This window comes from Lissotriton vulgaris, chromosome 1_1 (assembly GCF_964263255.1).
Source record: "Lissotriton vulgaris chromosome 1_1, aLisVul1.2, whole genome shotgun sequence".
Lineage (NCBI taxonomy): Eukaryota > Metazoa > Chordata > Amphibia > Caudata > Salamandridae > Lissotriton > Lissotriton vulgaris.
In genome coordinates this window covers 1390911223-1390929979 of record NC_141685.1, presented here as the reverse complement: position 1 = coordinate 1390929979, position 18757 = coordinate 1390911223, and the positions used below count along the sequence as shown (strand labels likewise).

The 18757-nt window shown below is 45.0% G+C and overlaps 1 long non-coding RNA gene across 1 annotated transcript in view; it reads right to left on the bottom strand.

Annotated features, from left to right (window-relative positions):
* Positions 1-17170, bottom strand: part of LOC147750556 (uncharacterized) — a 237983-nt gene extending 220813 nt beyond the window's left edge. The window contains exons 1-2 of the long non-coding RNA XR_015310041.1: positions 17052-17170; positions 5290-5404 (exon numbers count right to left, since the gene is read on the bottom strand). This is a non-coding gene — a long non-coding RNA (uncharacterized LOC147750556). The remainder of the gene's footprint in view (positions 1-5289; positions 5405-17051) is intronic.
* Positions 17171-18757: the final 1587 nt, after the last annotated feature.

Genomic DNA, 18757 nt, shown 5'->3' with positions numbered 1-18757 from the left:
CAAAGAGGGGAGGGCAAGTTCTTCTCTTCCGGGTCATGTTGGGGCGCTACCGGAACTGATCGAATTGGTAGTCTACAGTGTTTCTGGATGTTTCAGACTAAAGCTGGCGTCAGCATGAGAGCACTACCATCTCGTAGCTCCGTCGTGGCCATTCCACGAGCAGACATGGCAGCCGCTCCCCACCAGAAGCCTGCGGGAGTCGGGGGCCCCCAAGACTTTTGTAGAATCTTCACGGCTGAGGGGACGCTTTTGAGAATGGGACCCAAGCCCTATCAGGGAAGCGTCCGAGTTCCAAGGTGTCTCAGGGCCATTTTAGTGGACCAGGCCCAAAACCGAAGAGCCGGCCGCCATTTTGAGAGTACTGTGGCAGCCGCCTATCGCTGCACCGCAAGAGCGGGAGCAACTTAACTACATGGTGAGCGAGACGCTGTAGTAGCAAGAGCGGGCGGTAAACAGCTGAATGGCGGAAGATGCACAGTGTAGCAAAAGCGGGCGGAATGGCAACTAAAACGGTAAAGGGGCGCCCCACTACAGCGTGTCTTCAGGTGAAACGGATTGTGGGACAAAGTCCAGAATAGAAGAGTCATCAAAAGGCAAAAAGTTCCGCCGGACCCCGGGAGCCGGCCGCCTATGTCAGGGGCGATCTCAGGCTACACCAGTGCTATAAGACTTGGGGAGGGGGTCGGAGCCAAGCGTCTTCTCCGAGTCCGTGCCATCACACCGTCCCTCGGGGGCCTCCGTCAAGCGGTTTAGAGAGGTACCATATAACATTGTTTTCAAATGCAGTCAGGTCCACAAACGACCCTCACTTACTTTGAGAATAGTGAAGCTGCAGTAGGTGGAAATAAGCTTCAGACAGTCTTACAAACACTGCTTTTGTAAAAATTTTTGTTTTTTTGGTATTTTTGCACAGTTTTATATATTTTTTTTGTTTTTGATGGAGGGGAAACAACAAAGCACAGGCATTGAAAAAGGCTCAAACTCAGAACTCTGAACTATGGCACCCAACATCCAGGACTTGCCATCCGGATCTTGGCGCCTTGTGCTGCTTTCGACCTATTCACACATCGGTCCACTACTGACATCATCTTATAAACCAACGTTATGTAAATAGTTATTTAATAAAATGTTTTACCCTGTTTCTTTGCTGGTGTGTTGTCTATATTTTTAATATTTGCATAGGGTTTGTCGTTATTTTGGGCGGGATGGGTGATGGAGCCGAGCTGTCTTGCAGCCCTCATGGTGTGGAGCTCAGTTCATCTCACTATTTTCGTATTTCTCATGAAGGGTTGTTTATAATATTTCTATTTTAGCGAGGTCAAAAAAAGATCCAATTAGTGGCGTACTGATTTTGCTCGATTACTTTTATTTTTTTACACAATTTTTCCCGATCTGCAAAGACTAAACAGAGTATTGCGACTTTGTGCTTGTTTGTAAATAGAGAATGAACCAAAGAGAATCAATTGTAAAACAGTAAATGCTTGGATAATAATCAATCAAATGGAGAGACAAGCAGGCAGGACGGATTACAACGGGGGTAAAGGCCTGCGTTAACTACTCTTCAGTATCTGCAAAGAGAGAGTACTACTAAGAGAAAAGAGGGGAGGGGGGCAGCGTTCAAAGCACATCAGCGTGCATAAACACGAAAAAGTTTTTATCTATCACGTACTTGACATTTTAAAGCTTTTCATATTTGCTATTAAAAAACCATTGAAATTCACTGAAAAAACCATAGGTTATAGTCGATATATAGTTAGGAATTTGCATTTACAAAACCTTGAAAATTCAATGAAAAAACCATTGGTTTTAGGCCATATATAGTTAGGGATTTGCATTTACAAAACCTTATTTTACTCGCATAAAACCATTGAAATTCCATATATAGTTAGATGCGCTAACTATATATCGCGCACCCACAATCCACTGCTGATGATGTCACATATTACATCCTTCATGACATGGTCAGTGACATCACTGATGACATCACTGATGACATCTCAAATGACATCACTGATGACATCACTGATGACATCTCAAATGACATCACTGATGACATCTCATTTGACATTACTGATCACATCACTGATGACATTATTCATATGATAATTTGATGAACCTCTTCAGACTCTAATAAAACCTTAGATACAATCACTGTAAACAGACTCTCACAGACTGTCACTCATCCATGGAGTTACTCACACACCTAGTCAGTCATGCAAAGAATCAATCACACCTCCATTTCCTCAACTATACAGTTATACAAACTTTACTTATTCAAACATATACTAACACATATTTACTCTCTTATACAATCCCTGATACAAGTTCACAATGATCCATACAGCCACTCACACATTCACTGGCTCTTATGCACAGTTATTTATATATGTCAACTCTCACATGTACTGTGTTTTACATATGTACTTACTTTGACATGTAGCACTGAGATATCCATTCACTCACCAATACACTCATGCACACAGTCAACCGCCCATACAGCTGTTTCCACATGCACTTTTGAAACCATACATCTAGTGAATCAACTGCTCACACATCTATGCACAGAGTCATACACCTCCCAGCCACCCACACACACACTCAGTCTCCCATACAAATACTTGGGCAACCAATCAATAACCCATATAGTTACTCATATAGCTACTTATCAACACATGCAACCGTTTACAGAACAACAGACATAATGATGCACAAATTAAGACAGTTTAGTCACTAACCCATGCACTCAGTGAGACACATTTAATCACTCACTCATACAGTCAGTCATGCACCTACTAAATCCTTCATCCAGACACTTATACATCCACTCATTCTTCAATATGTAAGACATATTTTAACTTTACAGAAACAGACAGTCACTGGATGTTGTCATCAGTGATGTCATCAGTGATGTCATTTGAGATGTCATCAGTGATGTCATCAGTGATGTCACTGACCATGTCATGAATGATGTAATATGTGACATCATCAGCAGTGGATTGCGGGTGCGCGATATATAGTTAGCGCATCTAACTATATATGGAATTTCAATGGTTTTATGCGAGTAAAATAAGGTTTTGTAAATGCAAATCCCTAACTATATATGGCCTAAAACCAATGGTTTTTTCATTGAATTTTCAAGGTTTTGTAAATGCAAATTCCTATATATCGACTATAACCTATGGTTTTTTCAGTGAATATATATATATTTATACAAAGTGCCCAAAGCATTGAAAGGGAACACGACTGTGCTCGGCCATCCGGCAGTGAAAATGCAGGCTGCATCTTGGCTCCAATTATTTCCTGTTGCCAACGCGTTTCAAGGCGCAGTGTCAGCCTGTGTTCCTAAGCGGCCCATGAAGAAGAGGCTTAGTGCCTTGAAACGCGTTGGCAACAGGAAATAATTGGAGCCAAGATGCAGCCTGCATTTTCACTGCCGGATGGCCGAGCACAGTCGTGTTCCCTTTCAATGCTTTGGGCACTTTGTATAAACATTACTTGCACGGCCGCCCTGCCGTGGGGAGGAGAACCATCGTCAGCTGGAAAAGAAAGGCAATTCCAGTTGAAAGAGGCTTTCAGGCACGAACGACTCAAGACTTTCACAGCACTGTGTTCCATATGCTAATTAAGGCTGCAACGAGACTCTAACACCTACTTAAGGTTTGAACAAAATGCTTTTAAATATGGAAACTACAAGCTGAACCTACTCGCATTTGAAAAAACTCTGACACCCATCATGCATCAATGTAAACTACTGAAATGCACACGCCCATTGGGGCGATCATGAAAAAATACCGGAAATGCATTTAAATGTGCAGTATCAGCCTGTGTTCCTAAGCGGCCCATGAAGAAGAGGCTTAGTGCCTTGAAACGCGTTGGCAACAGGAAATAATTGGAGCCAAGATGCAGCCTGCATTTTCACTGTCGGATGGCCGAGCACAGTCGTGTTCCCTTTCAATGCTTTGGGCACTTTGTATAATATATATATATATATATATATATATATATATATATATATATATATATATATATATATATATATATATATATATATATATATATATATATGTTTGCATATAATTACGGTGTATAATGTACTCCTATGATGTGCTCCCTAACCTAGTTACCTAGGGTCTGTGATCTGTCAAAAGCCCCTACAGGATGATCTAACTACCCATTACCTGTAGGTATGTATATGGTCACAAGTTGGACATCCACTCTTAGCAGAGGGTAAACAGGAATCAGCTGGGCTGAGACTATGACAACAGCAACCTAACAGTGACAGCAGAGTGTACCTCTGATATGAAAACGGAAGTGTTCTTCTTTATAGACTATAACAGATCCATTCCACCGTGCCGAGACCTCAGCCAGGCTGTCATTATGTCCTCTTATGATAGCTATGTCGACTAACAGACGATAAACAACCAACAACATTTGCGCTCTGAACTTTATTCCTTGTACTGAATGTTCGAGGCATCATGATAATGTTTCGATGGAGTGGAAATGTACGCAAATGTGGTTTCTAAGAACCATATCCTGCACAGTCATGAACGTAAATGTGTGTCAAAAGTCAATGTGCAGAAAAGAAGGTAACTTAAGAAACGTGTGTATGTAAAATGGAAGCGTTTCTCCCAGGTCCTAACCCAGGCACATGACAGCCAGCCTCTCAAAAAGACTGCTTTTAAGAAGCAATTGCCTGAACAGTCTCAAGACACTATGAAAGTAAGTAGTTGGTCTAGCTCATGAGGGTCATCGAGGTGCTGTAACCTCAAAGAAACTACAATGACAAAACAATGTACTTTACTTTTCTGAATGATGTCATTGAGAAAATGCTTGGCACCTGTAAAATTTGCTAGAGAACTAGCAAAGACAATGCTCCCAAGCCTCTGAAGATGTCTCCCCTGCTTGAAGGAGAGTAGCTAGGAGTAGCATTTAATCTTATGGCCCCATTCATACCAGGTAGTAATTACTACTTGCCATGGAAGAGCGCTCCAGGTTCTCTCTGGGCATGACTATATTCAACAGGCTCTGGATGCAATCATTCCTGTGATAAGCAAAACCATCTCATCTTTTGGAACACCTAGTCCAAAATGAACTAATGCCTTGCCCCAGAGCTAGAGTTACACATAATGACAATAAGCTGTGCAAAACAACTCAAGCTATTTTCAATTCACTGCAAAAACTATTGTGCATTCCAAAGGTGAACTTCTCACAGTGCAAAAACAGCTCTGCGCCACTTTCAATCAATCGGGGGTTTATTCAATCAGGGGGTTTATAAAGCTCGCTACTCACCCGTGAGGGTCTCAAGTCGCTGGGGTGGGTGGAGGTGCAGCTCCGGTTCAGTCAAAAAGCCAGGTCTTGAGACTCTTTCTGAAGGTGTGGAGGGTGGGGGAGCGTCTGATGTTCACTGTGGAGCATCATAGTAATGTTAAAGGGGTGTTACTGGGATAGATCAAACCACACACCCTGTAGATTTTGACACAAAGTTCGATCTACGATCAAACAAGATTGGGCACAAGATAGCCACATCAGGTTTGGCATCAAAAACTGGCACATACTTGAAGTAGATGCAACATGAGGGAAATGTATTAATTTCTCAAAATAACAACCCATTCCATGTGTGCAGCAGTGCACAGCATGCATCCAATGTGTGGGAACCTTCTGAGTATGTCTACATGCAGGAACTTGTGATAGGAATGTTTGCCTAGAGTACAAATCCTATGCTAGACAGCACTCATTCACTTGTGCACCCTGGTGCAAGAATGTGAATTGTGCAAGGAAGCCTGTTTCTGTGCCAGCACAGGGGTTGATACCACCATCAGGTTAATCTATGTAGAAATTGTGCTGCACTGTATGTTCTCCTTTACGTAACACAGAACATCAAATTTGAACACTGCACTTCATTCAATTAAAAAAGCTGGACACAATTATCATCAAATCCTTCAATGGGAAAGCCTTTTTAGGATTTTGATGTGTACATGGATTTCAATCATTTTTAAACGCAACTCTATGGATGCAGGCAAATGGCACTATGGAGCACTTCACAGTTTTGCTTCAGAAGGTCATCAAAGTTGCTATAGTTGGCTATCTGTTAGACACAATGGAACTACTGTGACTTGTGTTAACAGAAGATCTTCTGCTGAGTTGTTGTACAAGAGTCGAACTTGTGTACTTCAGACAACTCTTTTGACTACTGAGGATCACACTGAAATATTCCAATGGTATCTCCACAAGAAGAGAAAATTAAAGTACATGTAGACAAGAGAAGAGCAAAAATGAAATTTCTATGTCAAAGGGGACAAAGCCTTAGTAAAGCTGAAAAGTTTACACAAATTTGACCTACCATGTGGAGGAAGCTGGGTTTCTGTTGCGGTAACACCCCCCCTCCCCCCTCCCCCCTCACCCCCACCACACACACACACTTTTTGCAAGATTTATGATGCACTTTGACTTGAAGTGCCCTGGGTCCCTGTCATTCAGGTTCCCAGGGCCTGTGTGCTTTCCCAAAACTGTACCTTTGTACACCCAATTGGCACCTCTCTGGCCACATGTAAGTCCCTTGTAAAAGGTACCATGGCTACCAAGGCCACTGTGACCAGGGAAGGCCTTTGAGGGCAGCAGCACATATTGTGCCACCCTTAGAGGCCCGGTACCTTAACTCACACACACTGCCATTGCAGGCTGTGTGTTTTGGTCCAGGGAAAAGTGAAGAGTTGACATGGCACACATACCTATGCCATGCCTGCAACCCACTGCCTATGGTATAGGTAAGACACCAATCTAGCTGGGTGCACTATATCACTGGTGAGGGTACAGTTGCTTGAGCACTGTACCCCTACAGTGTTAAGTCCATTCTTAGACATTGTAAGCGCAGTAAAGCCATAAAGAGTATATGGTCTGGGTGTTGTCATTACGAACTCCACAGCACCATAATGTTTTTTCTGAATTCTTGGAACTTTGGTATCAAACTTCTCAGCATAATAAACCCCCACTGTAGCCAGTGTGGGTTTTATTATACCAGGCATTCAGAGGGCATCTTAGAGATGCCCCCTGAAAAACGATCAGCCTCTGGTGGGTTCCCTGACTGGTAAACACCAGTCTTCTACCACAAAGCAAATTTCTGGATCCCTGGGGTGGGAGCCTTCCTTCCCTGAGCCCACAAACAACGTATTTCCTGGGTGGAGGTTTTCACACCTCGCCTAGGTCAGGAAAGCCATCTGTGGCGAGGGAGCTTCAAAGGCCTTGCCGCCTTTGTGACACGACCACCCAGCCTCTCCTGCTATCAGGAGCAGGCCCCCATCCTGTCTCCTCTCATTTTCGTCTGGAAGACAGTCGAGAATAATTAGAACAGCCGAGAAGGTGTGCCCACCTCTGCCAACCTCACCCCTCAGGTGGGGGAGGAGAGGAGAAGCCCACTCTTCAGTGCTCACCAGTGTTTAATTTGTAAAATATTAGACACTTAAGCAACTCGGGTCTCTCATCTACATACCTGCCCAAGGGCTTGGATACCCTCTTGGGTCATTAGTGCGCTATACAAATCAGTATAACATAGTATAATATAAAATAACGAAAGCCTGTGACAATAACCTAAAAGTGAACTCAAATTAGAGAATGTGTGTAAATCTTAAAATTCATCTTTAGGAAAGGTCATTTGAGGAGTTGATGCAGTTTTACAAACTAAAGAGAAAGGAAGGGATAAAAGAAGGAATATATTACAGAAAGCAGCAACAAATGCAGGCAGGAAAGGGAGTACTGCAATGAGGAAATAGGTAAGTAATGTGTGAAAGAAGAAGGAAATAAGAAAAGAATGTGAAAGGAAGAAAGAAAGGGATAGAGGGAGAAAGGAAGTGAACGATGTGCAATGGATCAATCAAAAGAAGAAAGGAAAAGAGGAAGAAAAGCTGATGGAAGGGTTGAGGATAATAAAGGAATACATTAAGGAAGGGATGAAGGAAAGAGCAGAAAAGAAAATAAGGAACGAATGGAGGAAAAAGAAAGAAATGCACCAAGGGAGGAAGAAAGGATGGGGAAAGAATGAGGGTGTAAGGAAGCAAGAATAGAAAGAGGAAAGGCGGCAAGGGTGGAGGTGCTGAGGAAGAGAGAAAGGAAAGGAAAAAGATGAAACAAATCAAAGAAAGTAGGTCATGGAAATGGATACGAGTACGAAAAGTACTGGTCAAGGTAGGATAGATGGAACAATGACAAAGTAATATTGAAAAGAAATTAAAAAACAAAAGATTATCCGAGAGACGTGTGCAGATCCTACCGCCCTATCTCTCTCCTCAATGCGGAGCCTAAGATCCTAGCCAAATTGCTTGCCAATCGGTTGATTGGAGTCATCGGTGATTTGGTGCACCCGGACCAATCGGGTTTTATTCATCGCCGTAACACTGCCCTTAACCTGCGTCGGCTTCATGGTGTCATGGCCAGAGCTCACACCCTGGAAGAACCGGCGGTACTTGCTTCCCTTGATGCCACGATGGCCTTTGACTCCCTTGAGTGGAGTTATCTTTGGGTGGTGCTAGCGAAGCTTGGCTTTGGACCGGGCTTCCTGAGTTGGGTGCAACTTCTTTACGCTTGCCCGTTGGCTAATGTTACAGTCAATGGCCGCATGTCAGCGTCCTTTGCCCTCCACCGAGGTACCAGGCAGGGTTGCCCCCTGTCACCTCTCCTGTTTGCTCTGGCTTTGGAGCCGCTCGCTGCCATGCTACGTGTGCACCCGGACATGCACGGTATCACTTGGGCCCCGGGCTTTGAGGATAGAGTTTCCCTATACGCAGATGATATTCTGCTCTATCTTACTTCCCCCTGCAAGTCACTCATTGTAGCATGCGACGTGCTTAGGCTGTTTGGACGCCACTCTGGCCTGGTCATTAACTGGGCTAAGTCTTCCCTATACATTCTAAAGGGGGACACGCCGCGCCTCCCCAGAGGCTGCAATATCCAGTTGGCCGGACAGGGCTTTAAGTACCTGGGAATATACATTTCCGGTAGTTCAAAGGCGCGATATGATCACAATCTCCTTCCCCCTCTCCAGCGGCTGCGGAGAGATGTGGATAGTTGGCGCAGGCTCCCGCTCTCTCTCCTGGGCCGGGCGGCATTGTTTAAAATGATGTCCTTGCCCAGGTTCCTGTATGCCCTACAGAACACTCAGGACTCGGTTCCGGCTTGCTATTTTCGAGAAATTGAGAGCCTGCAACGCGCCTTGCTCTGGGAGGGTCGACCCCGTGTCGCCATCCAGAAGCTCACATTGCCGTGGTATGACGGAGGCATCGCCTTGCCGGACGTACGGCGGTACTACTGGTCCTCTCAGCTCACTGCCATCAACCATGGTTTTTATGGCCCCGTGGACAGCCCAGGCTACGCAATGAACAGATGGCTTTTGCGCGGTGGCAACTCCTATCGCGCCCTGTATTCCAGATCCTTCGATCGGCGCCTCACGGGCCCGACCAAGGCAGCGGTTCACACTTGGCGGATGATTACTAAAGCACAGGGTTGGCAGGGCAGACTGACTAGATTCACCCCACTGTACGACTCTGATATCCTGGGCAGACTGTGGCACACCAAGGGTTTTGATAAATGGGATCTCATAGGTATCTCCAGGGTGGACGACATGGTTATTAAAGGCGAAGTCAAGACCTTTCCCCAACTGCAGGCCGAATATCATTTGGGCGGCTCGGAGTTCTTCCGCTACGCCCAGCTGAGGCACGCGTTGATTTCTGCTAGGCCAGCGGAGGGCGAGATCCCCGAAAGCTCCCCCTTGGAGGACAGGATTCTGGATGGCCATATGCCTCACAGCGCTATTTTGTCCTATAAAAAACTGATAAATGTTCGAACTGATCTCCTCCTGTGCTTGAGAGAACAATGGGTGGCAGACGGCCTGGAACTTGACAACGAGGACTGGCAGAGTGCAGTGTCCTCCCCTAAGGAGGTCGCCATCTCCTCACGTCTCCGACTGGTGCAATTCAAAATCCTTCACCGGGTGTATGTCACCGGCCCCCGGCTTGTGCACATGGGCTTCTCGCCCGATGGTCTTTGTCGTCGTGGTGGCGGGGTTCTCGCTACCTTTCTGCATATTCTGTGGGAATGCCCCGTCCTCGCCCCTTACTGGGCGAGAGTACACCGGATTATGGGAGAGGTGACTGGTGTTGAGTTGGCTGCGGAGGCGCGGAGGTGCCTCCTCAACGTCTGGGAACCGACTGATTACAACATGGGGCAGACTCGTTGGGCGACACTGGGCAATATGATTGCTAAGAGAGATATTGCCCAAAAGTGGGGTGCTGCTACGGCCCCCCTGGTGGTACAATGGAAAGCCAACATGGATTGGTGTATGCTCAGAGAAAAGACTGTTTATGCTGCCAGGGGGAGGCCTCAGACGTGGAACAAAGTGTGGGGGGCATGGAATGCATACAGGGGTTATGTGTGCTTACCACCGGAACCTATTCCCCGGGATGAACACCTATCACCGTAACCTGTGACACCAACTGTTTTATGCTGATTGTACTTCTCCTGCTCTTTCCTCCCCCCCCCCTCCCCATCCTACTGTTCATTCTTTTATCGATTCTCTACCTGTCCTCCTCTGCCTCTGACCGACTCCTATACGTCCTTGATACTCCATTGCCTATCTTACGCGCCTTTTGGCGTTTCTTTCTTGGTTTGGTTATCTTTTATAAAAAATAAAAAACAACCTGCAATGTTCTGATGTAAATCGCCTTGCACTATTTTCCTCCTGAGACTATGCTGCCTTGCCTCCGGGATGTTAGGCTGAATAGCTGTGTGCTCTTTTATAATAAAGGTTTTAAAAATTAAAAAAAAAAAAAAAAAAGATTAAAATACAATTCTGTGTCCTTATCACATCATGTGTGTTTGTAAAGCACATACTCACCAGAGCGGGACTTAACACCTAATTAAAAATTTTATTCAAACTCAATGGCATTAATTTTATCAACCTCAGATAGATGAAAGACTGAGTGCCACACCATTATTTAAATGTATGACCAAGCTCAAAGTGGGATGGGAGGAGCTGTGTGACCCGGCCCTGTCAATTAAGTGCCGGTACTAAGCACCGTAAAGCACCAGCACAAATTAAGCCCTGGTGCCTGCAATTTTGCAGATGGCCGGCACTTTCCAATCAGGGTTAGGGATTGTGCCCACTCCCCTGCGTGAGGTGAGCACACCAAGTGTGTAGTCACCCTAAGGTCAGTAGTCCATTGGCTACTGACCTCAAGACCCCTTAAACACCCCCTAAATACAGTATTTAGGGGGCAGCCCTGAACCAAGAAGACAGATTCCTGCAACATATGAAGAAGAAGGACGAAGGAAGACGCCCAACATCTTCTTTCTTGACCCCAGGTCTACAGGCTTGTCTGCCGTTTGCAGAGATCCTGCGTCAAAAGTCGCCTTGTCCTGCAGTCAGCGACCTCCAGAACCCCTGGGAGGACTGACTGCCTTGAACAAAGACCAGATCTCCTGTGAACAGCAGCTCTGTTCAAAAGAAACTCCCAAGACAGACTCTGAGCCTACTGAGGACAAAGAAACCCGACGCCTGGAACCACCACTCGAACCGACACCTACGGCCTGAGTTTGAGTGGCCCACCAGTGGCCCACCAGTCCCAGTGAGGTCTCCCCGCACTCCAGAATCTGAGTCCACCCTGAGTTAACCCCTCCAGGATTCCCTGGCGTCTCCTGAAGCCTCTGCACGGAGACCCCCCCAACCGCAAGTGACCCGGTAAGGTGAAATCCGACCAAAAGACATACCACTGCATCCAGCCAACCTGCACCCTGGAGAAGATGTCCTGAGATGCACCTATGTCCCTGAGCTCTCCAACTTACCTGCCTAGCTGTTGGTTCCTCCTGCAAGACTGAAGTCACTTGTCAGGTATATGTCTTAACACACTACTAGAGCTCTTGACTCGTGTCAAATCTGGCTCCCCAGTGACCGTTGTCCTCCCCGGCCCTCAGAGATGTCTTCTCTGCACTGCCCTATAGTATCCTTCCTTTTCTGAACGAGTCCCTCAGTAAAGGGGAGGTTCCCACCACCTTCAAAAATGCTACGGTAATTCCATTGCTAAAAAAAACCTGGGGCTGACCCCTCAAACCCCTCCAATTACTGCCCTATTTCCCTTCTACCTTTCCTGGCTAAGATTATGGAGACCCATGTAGCCAGCTGCCTCTCTAATTTTATAGAACAATCTGAATACCTGGAGCCTAATCAAGTTGGTTTCCGACCCGCACACTCAACGGAATCAGTTATTCTTGCCATTATGGATACGCTGAGAGCTAATGCTAACAAGGAGGCCTCCCAGGCGCTGGTGCTCCTGGATTTGTCGGCCTCGTTCGACGCGGTTGATCATAACATCTTATTGAACCGTGTCGAACAAGCAGGTATTCCAGGCCCTGCTTACAACTGGATTAAGTCCTTTCTTACAGGGAGAACTCAAGCAGTACGCCTTGGCACATTCACGGCCCCCAAAGTATCCATCTCGTGTGGGGTACCACAGGGTTCCTCCCTGTCCCGTTTGTTGTTTAATCTCTACCTTAGGCCATTGATCCATTCACTAAAAGACATGAAGGTCACCGTCTTTAATTACGCCGACGATCTCCAGCTGATTTTTTTCTCTGGATTCTCCTAACTCTGCCACGGAATTTAAAACCAAGATGTTTTATATCCAACGTTGGATGGACCTTAACCATCTAAAGCTCAACCCAGGCAAGACTGAACTTGTATTGCCTGGGAAAAGTGATATTAGCTGGGGCCCACACTTCTGGCCAAGAGAATTTGGTCCTTCCCCCACCCCTTCGCCCTTTGTGAAAAGTCTAGCGGTCATTATAAACACAGATCTCTCTCTAAAAGGCCAAGTGGGTTCAGTGGTATCCACTAGTCTCTTCCAACTGCGCAAAATTAGAAAGATCTTTCACCTGTTGACCCACGCAGCCCTTGTTCAGGCGGTGCTAGCACTGGTTCTATCCCGCCTTGACTTTTCCAATGCTCTCTACATGGGCCTGCCACTATGCTTGCTCAACCGTCTCCAAATAGTCCAGAACCAAGCGGCTAGACTAATCTACAAACAGCCAAGATGGCAATCAGCTAGACCTTGTTTGCAAAAACTCCATTGGTTACCGGTGGAGCAACGGGCTGCATTTAAATCTAGCTGCCTTGACTTCAAGGCGCTGCATTGCAAGAGCCCTAAGTTCATCAGTGACATGGTCACGAAGCATGCCCCCAGACGCAACTAACGCTCCTCCCACCTACACCTACTGTCCACCCCAGCCATCAAACTCAAGAGACAGGGAGGTTGCAGGTTCTCCTACTTAGCCCTCAAATGTTGGAATTCACTTCCACTGTCAATCAGGAGCTGTGACAATCTACTGTGCTTCAGAAAGGCCTTGAAAACCTGGCTGTTTAAACAAGCTTACTAACAACCTGCACGCAACGCAATCAAACAGCATTAGTGCCATGAAACCTTTGGTGACCGTGCGCTTTATAAGCTTCTGATAACATAACATAACAAGACTTCCTGGACCGAGCCTGCAGCTACAAACCAAAGCCGGCAATCCCCAATTAAAACATATAGGGCACCTGATGCCAAAACAGCACCCGTCATCCGTCCGCCCCTGTGCCGCTGTGTGTGCACCTTGAGTGCTTACTTGGATCCCCTTCTGCCCTTATTTTAAAGTCCAGAAGCTTTGCTCCTAACCTTGTGGCCTGCTCGTGAGCAGCCACCAACCGGAGGCCCTCCATCCCCGAATTGGATAACATTTGGCCTCAGCACTCGGCACCCAGCGCCCTAGTGCCGCTGAGAGTACTTTGAGAATGCATCCTTGACCTTGGGGGAACCCTGGTGCTAATCCCAGAGACCCAACTCCCACAACCAAGTACTTACCTGTAAACCGATAACTTAATTTCCTCCCATAGGATTGCATGACTGCTTTTCTTTGAAAAATCTTCTAAGTGTGGAGTTGGTTTGTATGAAACCGTGAAAAACTGCAAATGTCTAAAAACTGAATTAAATACCTTTTTTCTAGGAAATGTCCCAGTGTGATATCTAGGCACACTGAGTAGAAATAATAACTTAAAAAGTAAGCTGTAAAGTAACGTGCAAAGTAATCTAAAAAGTAACTTTAGTCATTTTGACTGTGTACTGACTTGTAAACAAACCAATTGCATCAACCTCATTCCAATTGTATTGAACTGCATTATACCTGCAAAAGTATTACTTCACTTACCTGCATCAGGTCGGGCTTGTTTCTAGAAATAAAATAACTACATTATATTTTTATACAAACAAATTGGTCTGAGTTTAGTCTTTGAGTGTGTGACATCATTTCTTGCCTGAGTGTGTACAATAAATGCTCAACACTACCCTGTGATAAAGCCTCACAGCTTGCCCACACTACCACAAATAGAGAGTAAGGTATTATCTACTTTTACCTCGGCCTACCTTTGGGGATCCACTGGACTCTGTGCACACTATACCTTACTTTGGTATAGTATATACAGAGCCAGCTTCCTACACCATTTGATCCTCAGCCAGATATTACTGTCATCAGGGGATCTCTGCTATTATTTGGTGAGCAGGGACCCACCATGATTAGAAATTCACTCTAACTCTGCATGCTTATGAGAGACCTTTGTGAGTGGTCATCGCTGCTAGAAAAGACAAGGAAGACCTGCTGGAAGAAAACCCCAATTCTGAGTAATCCACCTTGGACTCTCCATCTAGTAACTTCAACCATCGCCCTCTAGTTCTGCCTCTCCATGCCTAGCTCCTTGTCCAATTGTCCTCTCTTCTACCACCCTAGTTCCTGACCCACTTCCCTCTAAGACCAGGCACAAATAAGACAACGTGAAATACGCATGAGTTACTGGCAGGCGGTTATGATTTGTTAGCTACGTAAGTGAGAAATGCATTGTTGTCACTCTCCAGCATATCTTCCAATGGCGAGTGCTGACACTTCTGTGCATGTGTTGCTCCAACCAGTGGGTTGGAAGCAAGGAAGAAGGGCGCGGCCAGTACCTGGGGACTGCCGGGGAGAGCAGACACATCGTAGGTAGGTCCTAAACCTGTATTATCTAAATAGCGCTTAACTCCTAACCCTGGTCTTCCTTGTCACAGTCTTGATTGGCCTTTTTTCCATGCTCCATTTGAGTCGGCCACAGGGTTGTCTGGGGTTGTCTTCTGTGACTGGGAGTTTGTTTGGTCCTGAACTATGTTATTTCTTTATTACAGGCTTCTAGAGACATCTCAAGAAGCCTGTAAAGGGGAATTTCGAGACAGGCTTTTATAAAGATTTTGTATTTCTGTGCTCAGTGTGAATGGTCCCTTATTTTCCAACCTTGCCTCCCCCCCCTTTCCCCTCATCAATGGGTTGCCCCTTAGGAGTTAATTTAAAGCATTGGTGACAGGATTTACATCGTGCACCGACCTGAGCTTAAAGAAACACAAAAAATCAGTTATTCTCTGATTCCCTGTTTTGAAGTTAAATATATCAATAGGGATTTGCAAGCTCCCATGTATTATAAAATAATTTTATGTTTAAGAAATAATAAAATATGTTATAGGAATTTCCGATCTTTGCATTCATGATTTGCTGAGCGAGCCTAGAATGAAAACAAATGGAAGGCGCTATTATGCCCTGTAGTCTTGTACAAAATGAAAATCCTTGCTTCAGATTTACTGAAGCCAGCAGTGCAGTGCTGCTTGAAAATCTGAACCACGACGTTCTGCGAAGAGTAAACAAACACTATTGTTTTGAGTCAAGCCTGATGATGTTATCGGCCATGTTTGTGCAACAAAATGGCGCGCCCTGTCACAAACTGAGACAGAGGGTTCTCTTGCATCATATTTGTACTTGAGGCACTCCCTCCCGTACAAACTAATGAATAATACTAGAGACCAAAATGTAAACTACAGATTGCTCACAAATTATAGGTAGGAAAATCACATGAGGTTTTTGTTTGGAAATCGCGCACACCTGGTTCAATCTGTCACTAGGATTTTACTTAAAAACTTTAGATCTGGCATTGCGTGAAATCTTAGGAGTTTTGTGTTGCTGCCGCACCTTTACGTTGTCAGGAGTGCAACGCTACACAAAGCCATTGGTGTTGCACTTGCGTCTGGTTTGTGACGCAAATACATTTTGCACAGGAAAGCTGATTGGCTCCTATTCGTACCTTTTTAAGTTGTAGTGAATCCCGCACAAGCGTATTATATAACTTGGCCTTTGTGTCTGACATATGTATGTCAGAAGTGCATGTCCGCACTTCTGCCTGTCTCCCTAGGTGGCGGGGGACGGTCCCGCTCTAGTATGAGAAAAATGGCGAGGAACGCGCGTCCGGTCTAATTATCAGAGATTCATTTGCAAAATAATGAGGGCGAGTGCCGAAGCTCGTCTCAGAAGCCGCGGATGGAGCAACTAATTACATGTCTGCGCCAGGAGCACCAAAGCGGCTTGGCCTCGGGTGTCTCCTTGATGCCTCTTTAATCCGCTACCAGACACTCCCTTCACCCTCTGTCTCACTCCCCTGCAGGTTCCTGCTGTCTGTCTCCCTTTGTAATCCTTTTTCCATCTTTCTCCATCTTTTCGCTTTGTGTTTTTTGGCCTTGTTTTGCTCCTGGTTAATGTCTGATGCGGAATAATAAGTGCCATCCCCCCCAAAAAAATGAGTGCCCGTGGCCAAACGACAACCATCGGCTCAAATTACCAATACAATGGTCGTTATGAAAACTTGTACTTACTCGTGCGAGCTGCTTTGCTACGGAAGTGCAGAAGTGCCAACAGGCCCGCTTCAGGCGGGACTCGGAGACTCCAGCGTTTGAAGCCATGCATTTCAGTAGTCTCTGCCCAAAGTGCCTTTGCTTTGCTTCAACATAAGTCAATGGGTAAAATACAGCCCCCCCACTTTATTTTCATAATCTCCACCTTTACCAATATCAAAAATGCTGGAATGTATGGAAATATTACAGGAAGTGAGAGCGGTGCGCCCGGCGTGGACTTGCAGTTTACACGTCATCTGAGTCACCTCTACCTCGAAGCATACATAGTTCACATACCTGAGCCTCCAGGCTGAACCCGGTCTTCAGTTAATGATCTGTTACACCCTCCGAAACCCGGAAAACTAGTTCAGGAACCAAGCTACAAGTCTAATCTCTTCAACTTCCTGAACATTACCCAAAGCGTCTAACATTCTTGCAAAAGAAACCAGAAATACTGGAGTTTCTACTACTGTCAGGTTGTTCTAATACACCAAAAAACACCACCATAGAACTCGTTTACATAAACTTTGTACAGGTGCAAAAAACGGAACAAACACTGCTCTGGCCGTTTCCTGCTGCAGTGCTACAGTTTGCTCAATTAGCTATTATGTAAAATATTTTTTGCCCGGGGGAAAACGTTAAATAAATTAATTTGGCATGATTGTATGTATTGTGTTAATAGTTTAACGAATGGCACACACATGAAAACAGTGTGTTTCATTTCTTATTAGGAAAGTTTACTATTTTCTTTTTCATGAATGCATCATTGGTAAAGAAAATCAGCTGGTTCCTTTTTCCTATTACAGTCATAACAGAAACAGCGCAAAATTGTTTTGTTCAATTTTGTAACAAAATGTCATTCGTGGATCAGGCGTCTTATTGAGAAAGGGTATCAAAAGCATACTTTGATTTAAAAGCAAAATATGTCTTGTCTTTTTTTTTTGCAGTTTTTTTTCTTCTGTTTATTCTTCTTTGTGCAAAAATGGGTTGCAAATATCGTCTGGAGGAAGCATAGTTTGCTTGCCTATAGGGTCAGTGGTGTGAGAAAAGTAGATCCGCAAGGCGGGGGGCTAATTTTTCTACAAGTGCATGGCTTCCTTTGGTGATCCTAGCGTGACTGTTCCTCACCCCTAGAGTGAGGTCATCTAAGGACACCCATAAAATTCAGGTGCCTTCGATGTAAGCATTGCGATCTCACCACAAGTCTGTGGACGTTACTGCTGCTTCTAACTCCCTTTATATGTTTGCTCCTCCGCCATTTTACTTTGTTTGGCTCAAATGACATGGGCCTGTGCTGGTGTCACTGGATCAAGAAAAATTTATTCTCGCTCGCACACCATATCTTATTGTGATTTCGAATGTTGTAGCGTGCCCCAGGGTGTATCCTCCTTCGAAACACTGAAACCGACCGGAATGAATGAAAGAACTGAATTTAGATGTTACCTTTAATGAAAATTGCATACCTTGTCGCTAACATGGTCTCTGCATGTTGTCTTATAATTGCCTGTTTTGTTTTTTCAAGAGTCTAACCATGTAGTATGGACATTTATTTGATTCTGTTGATTATTATTTTTTTCAGTATTTTTTTTAGTACTTTTGCATGATTCACCTTCAATTCCAATTTTCTGTCGATTTATGTATTTTCTGGTTTCTTCCCCGTTTTAATTCAATCTATATACTTTTTCAACATGGCACCGCTTTTCTGTCTACATTTCCGTTCTCCATTTCCATGACTCTCATCGGAACTTGGTCCCTTGTCTATGTTTCTATTTCTAAACACTCGACAAAACGAGAGCTTTGCGTACGAGCTAAACACCCTTCGTGAAGCGGCTCACGGGCACGCTAATCAACTTTACTGGTAAGCGGGACAAACTATTCTTTCTCACGTTCTATATTTCTTTACCTCGCAATTTACGAGCACTTTAAGAACTTTAACGTTACGTTTTCTGGCACATCGGCTTTGCTATAATTCCGAGTATGTTTGGTGGAGGTCAATTGCTTAC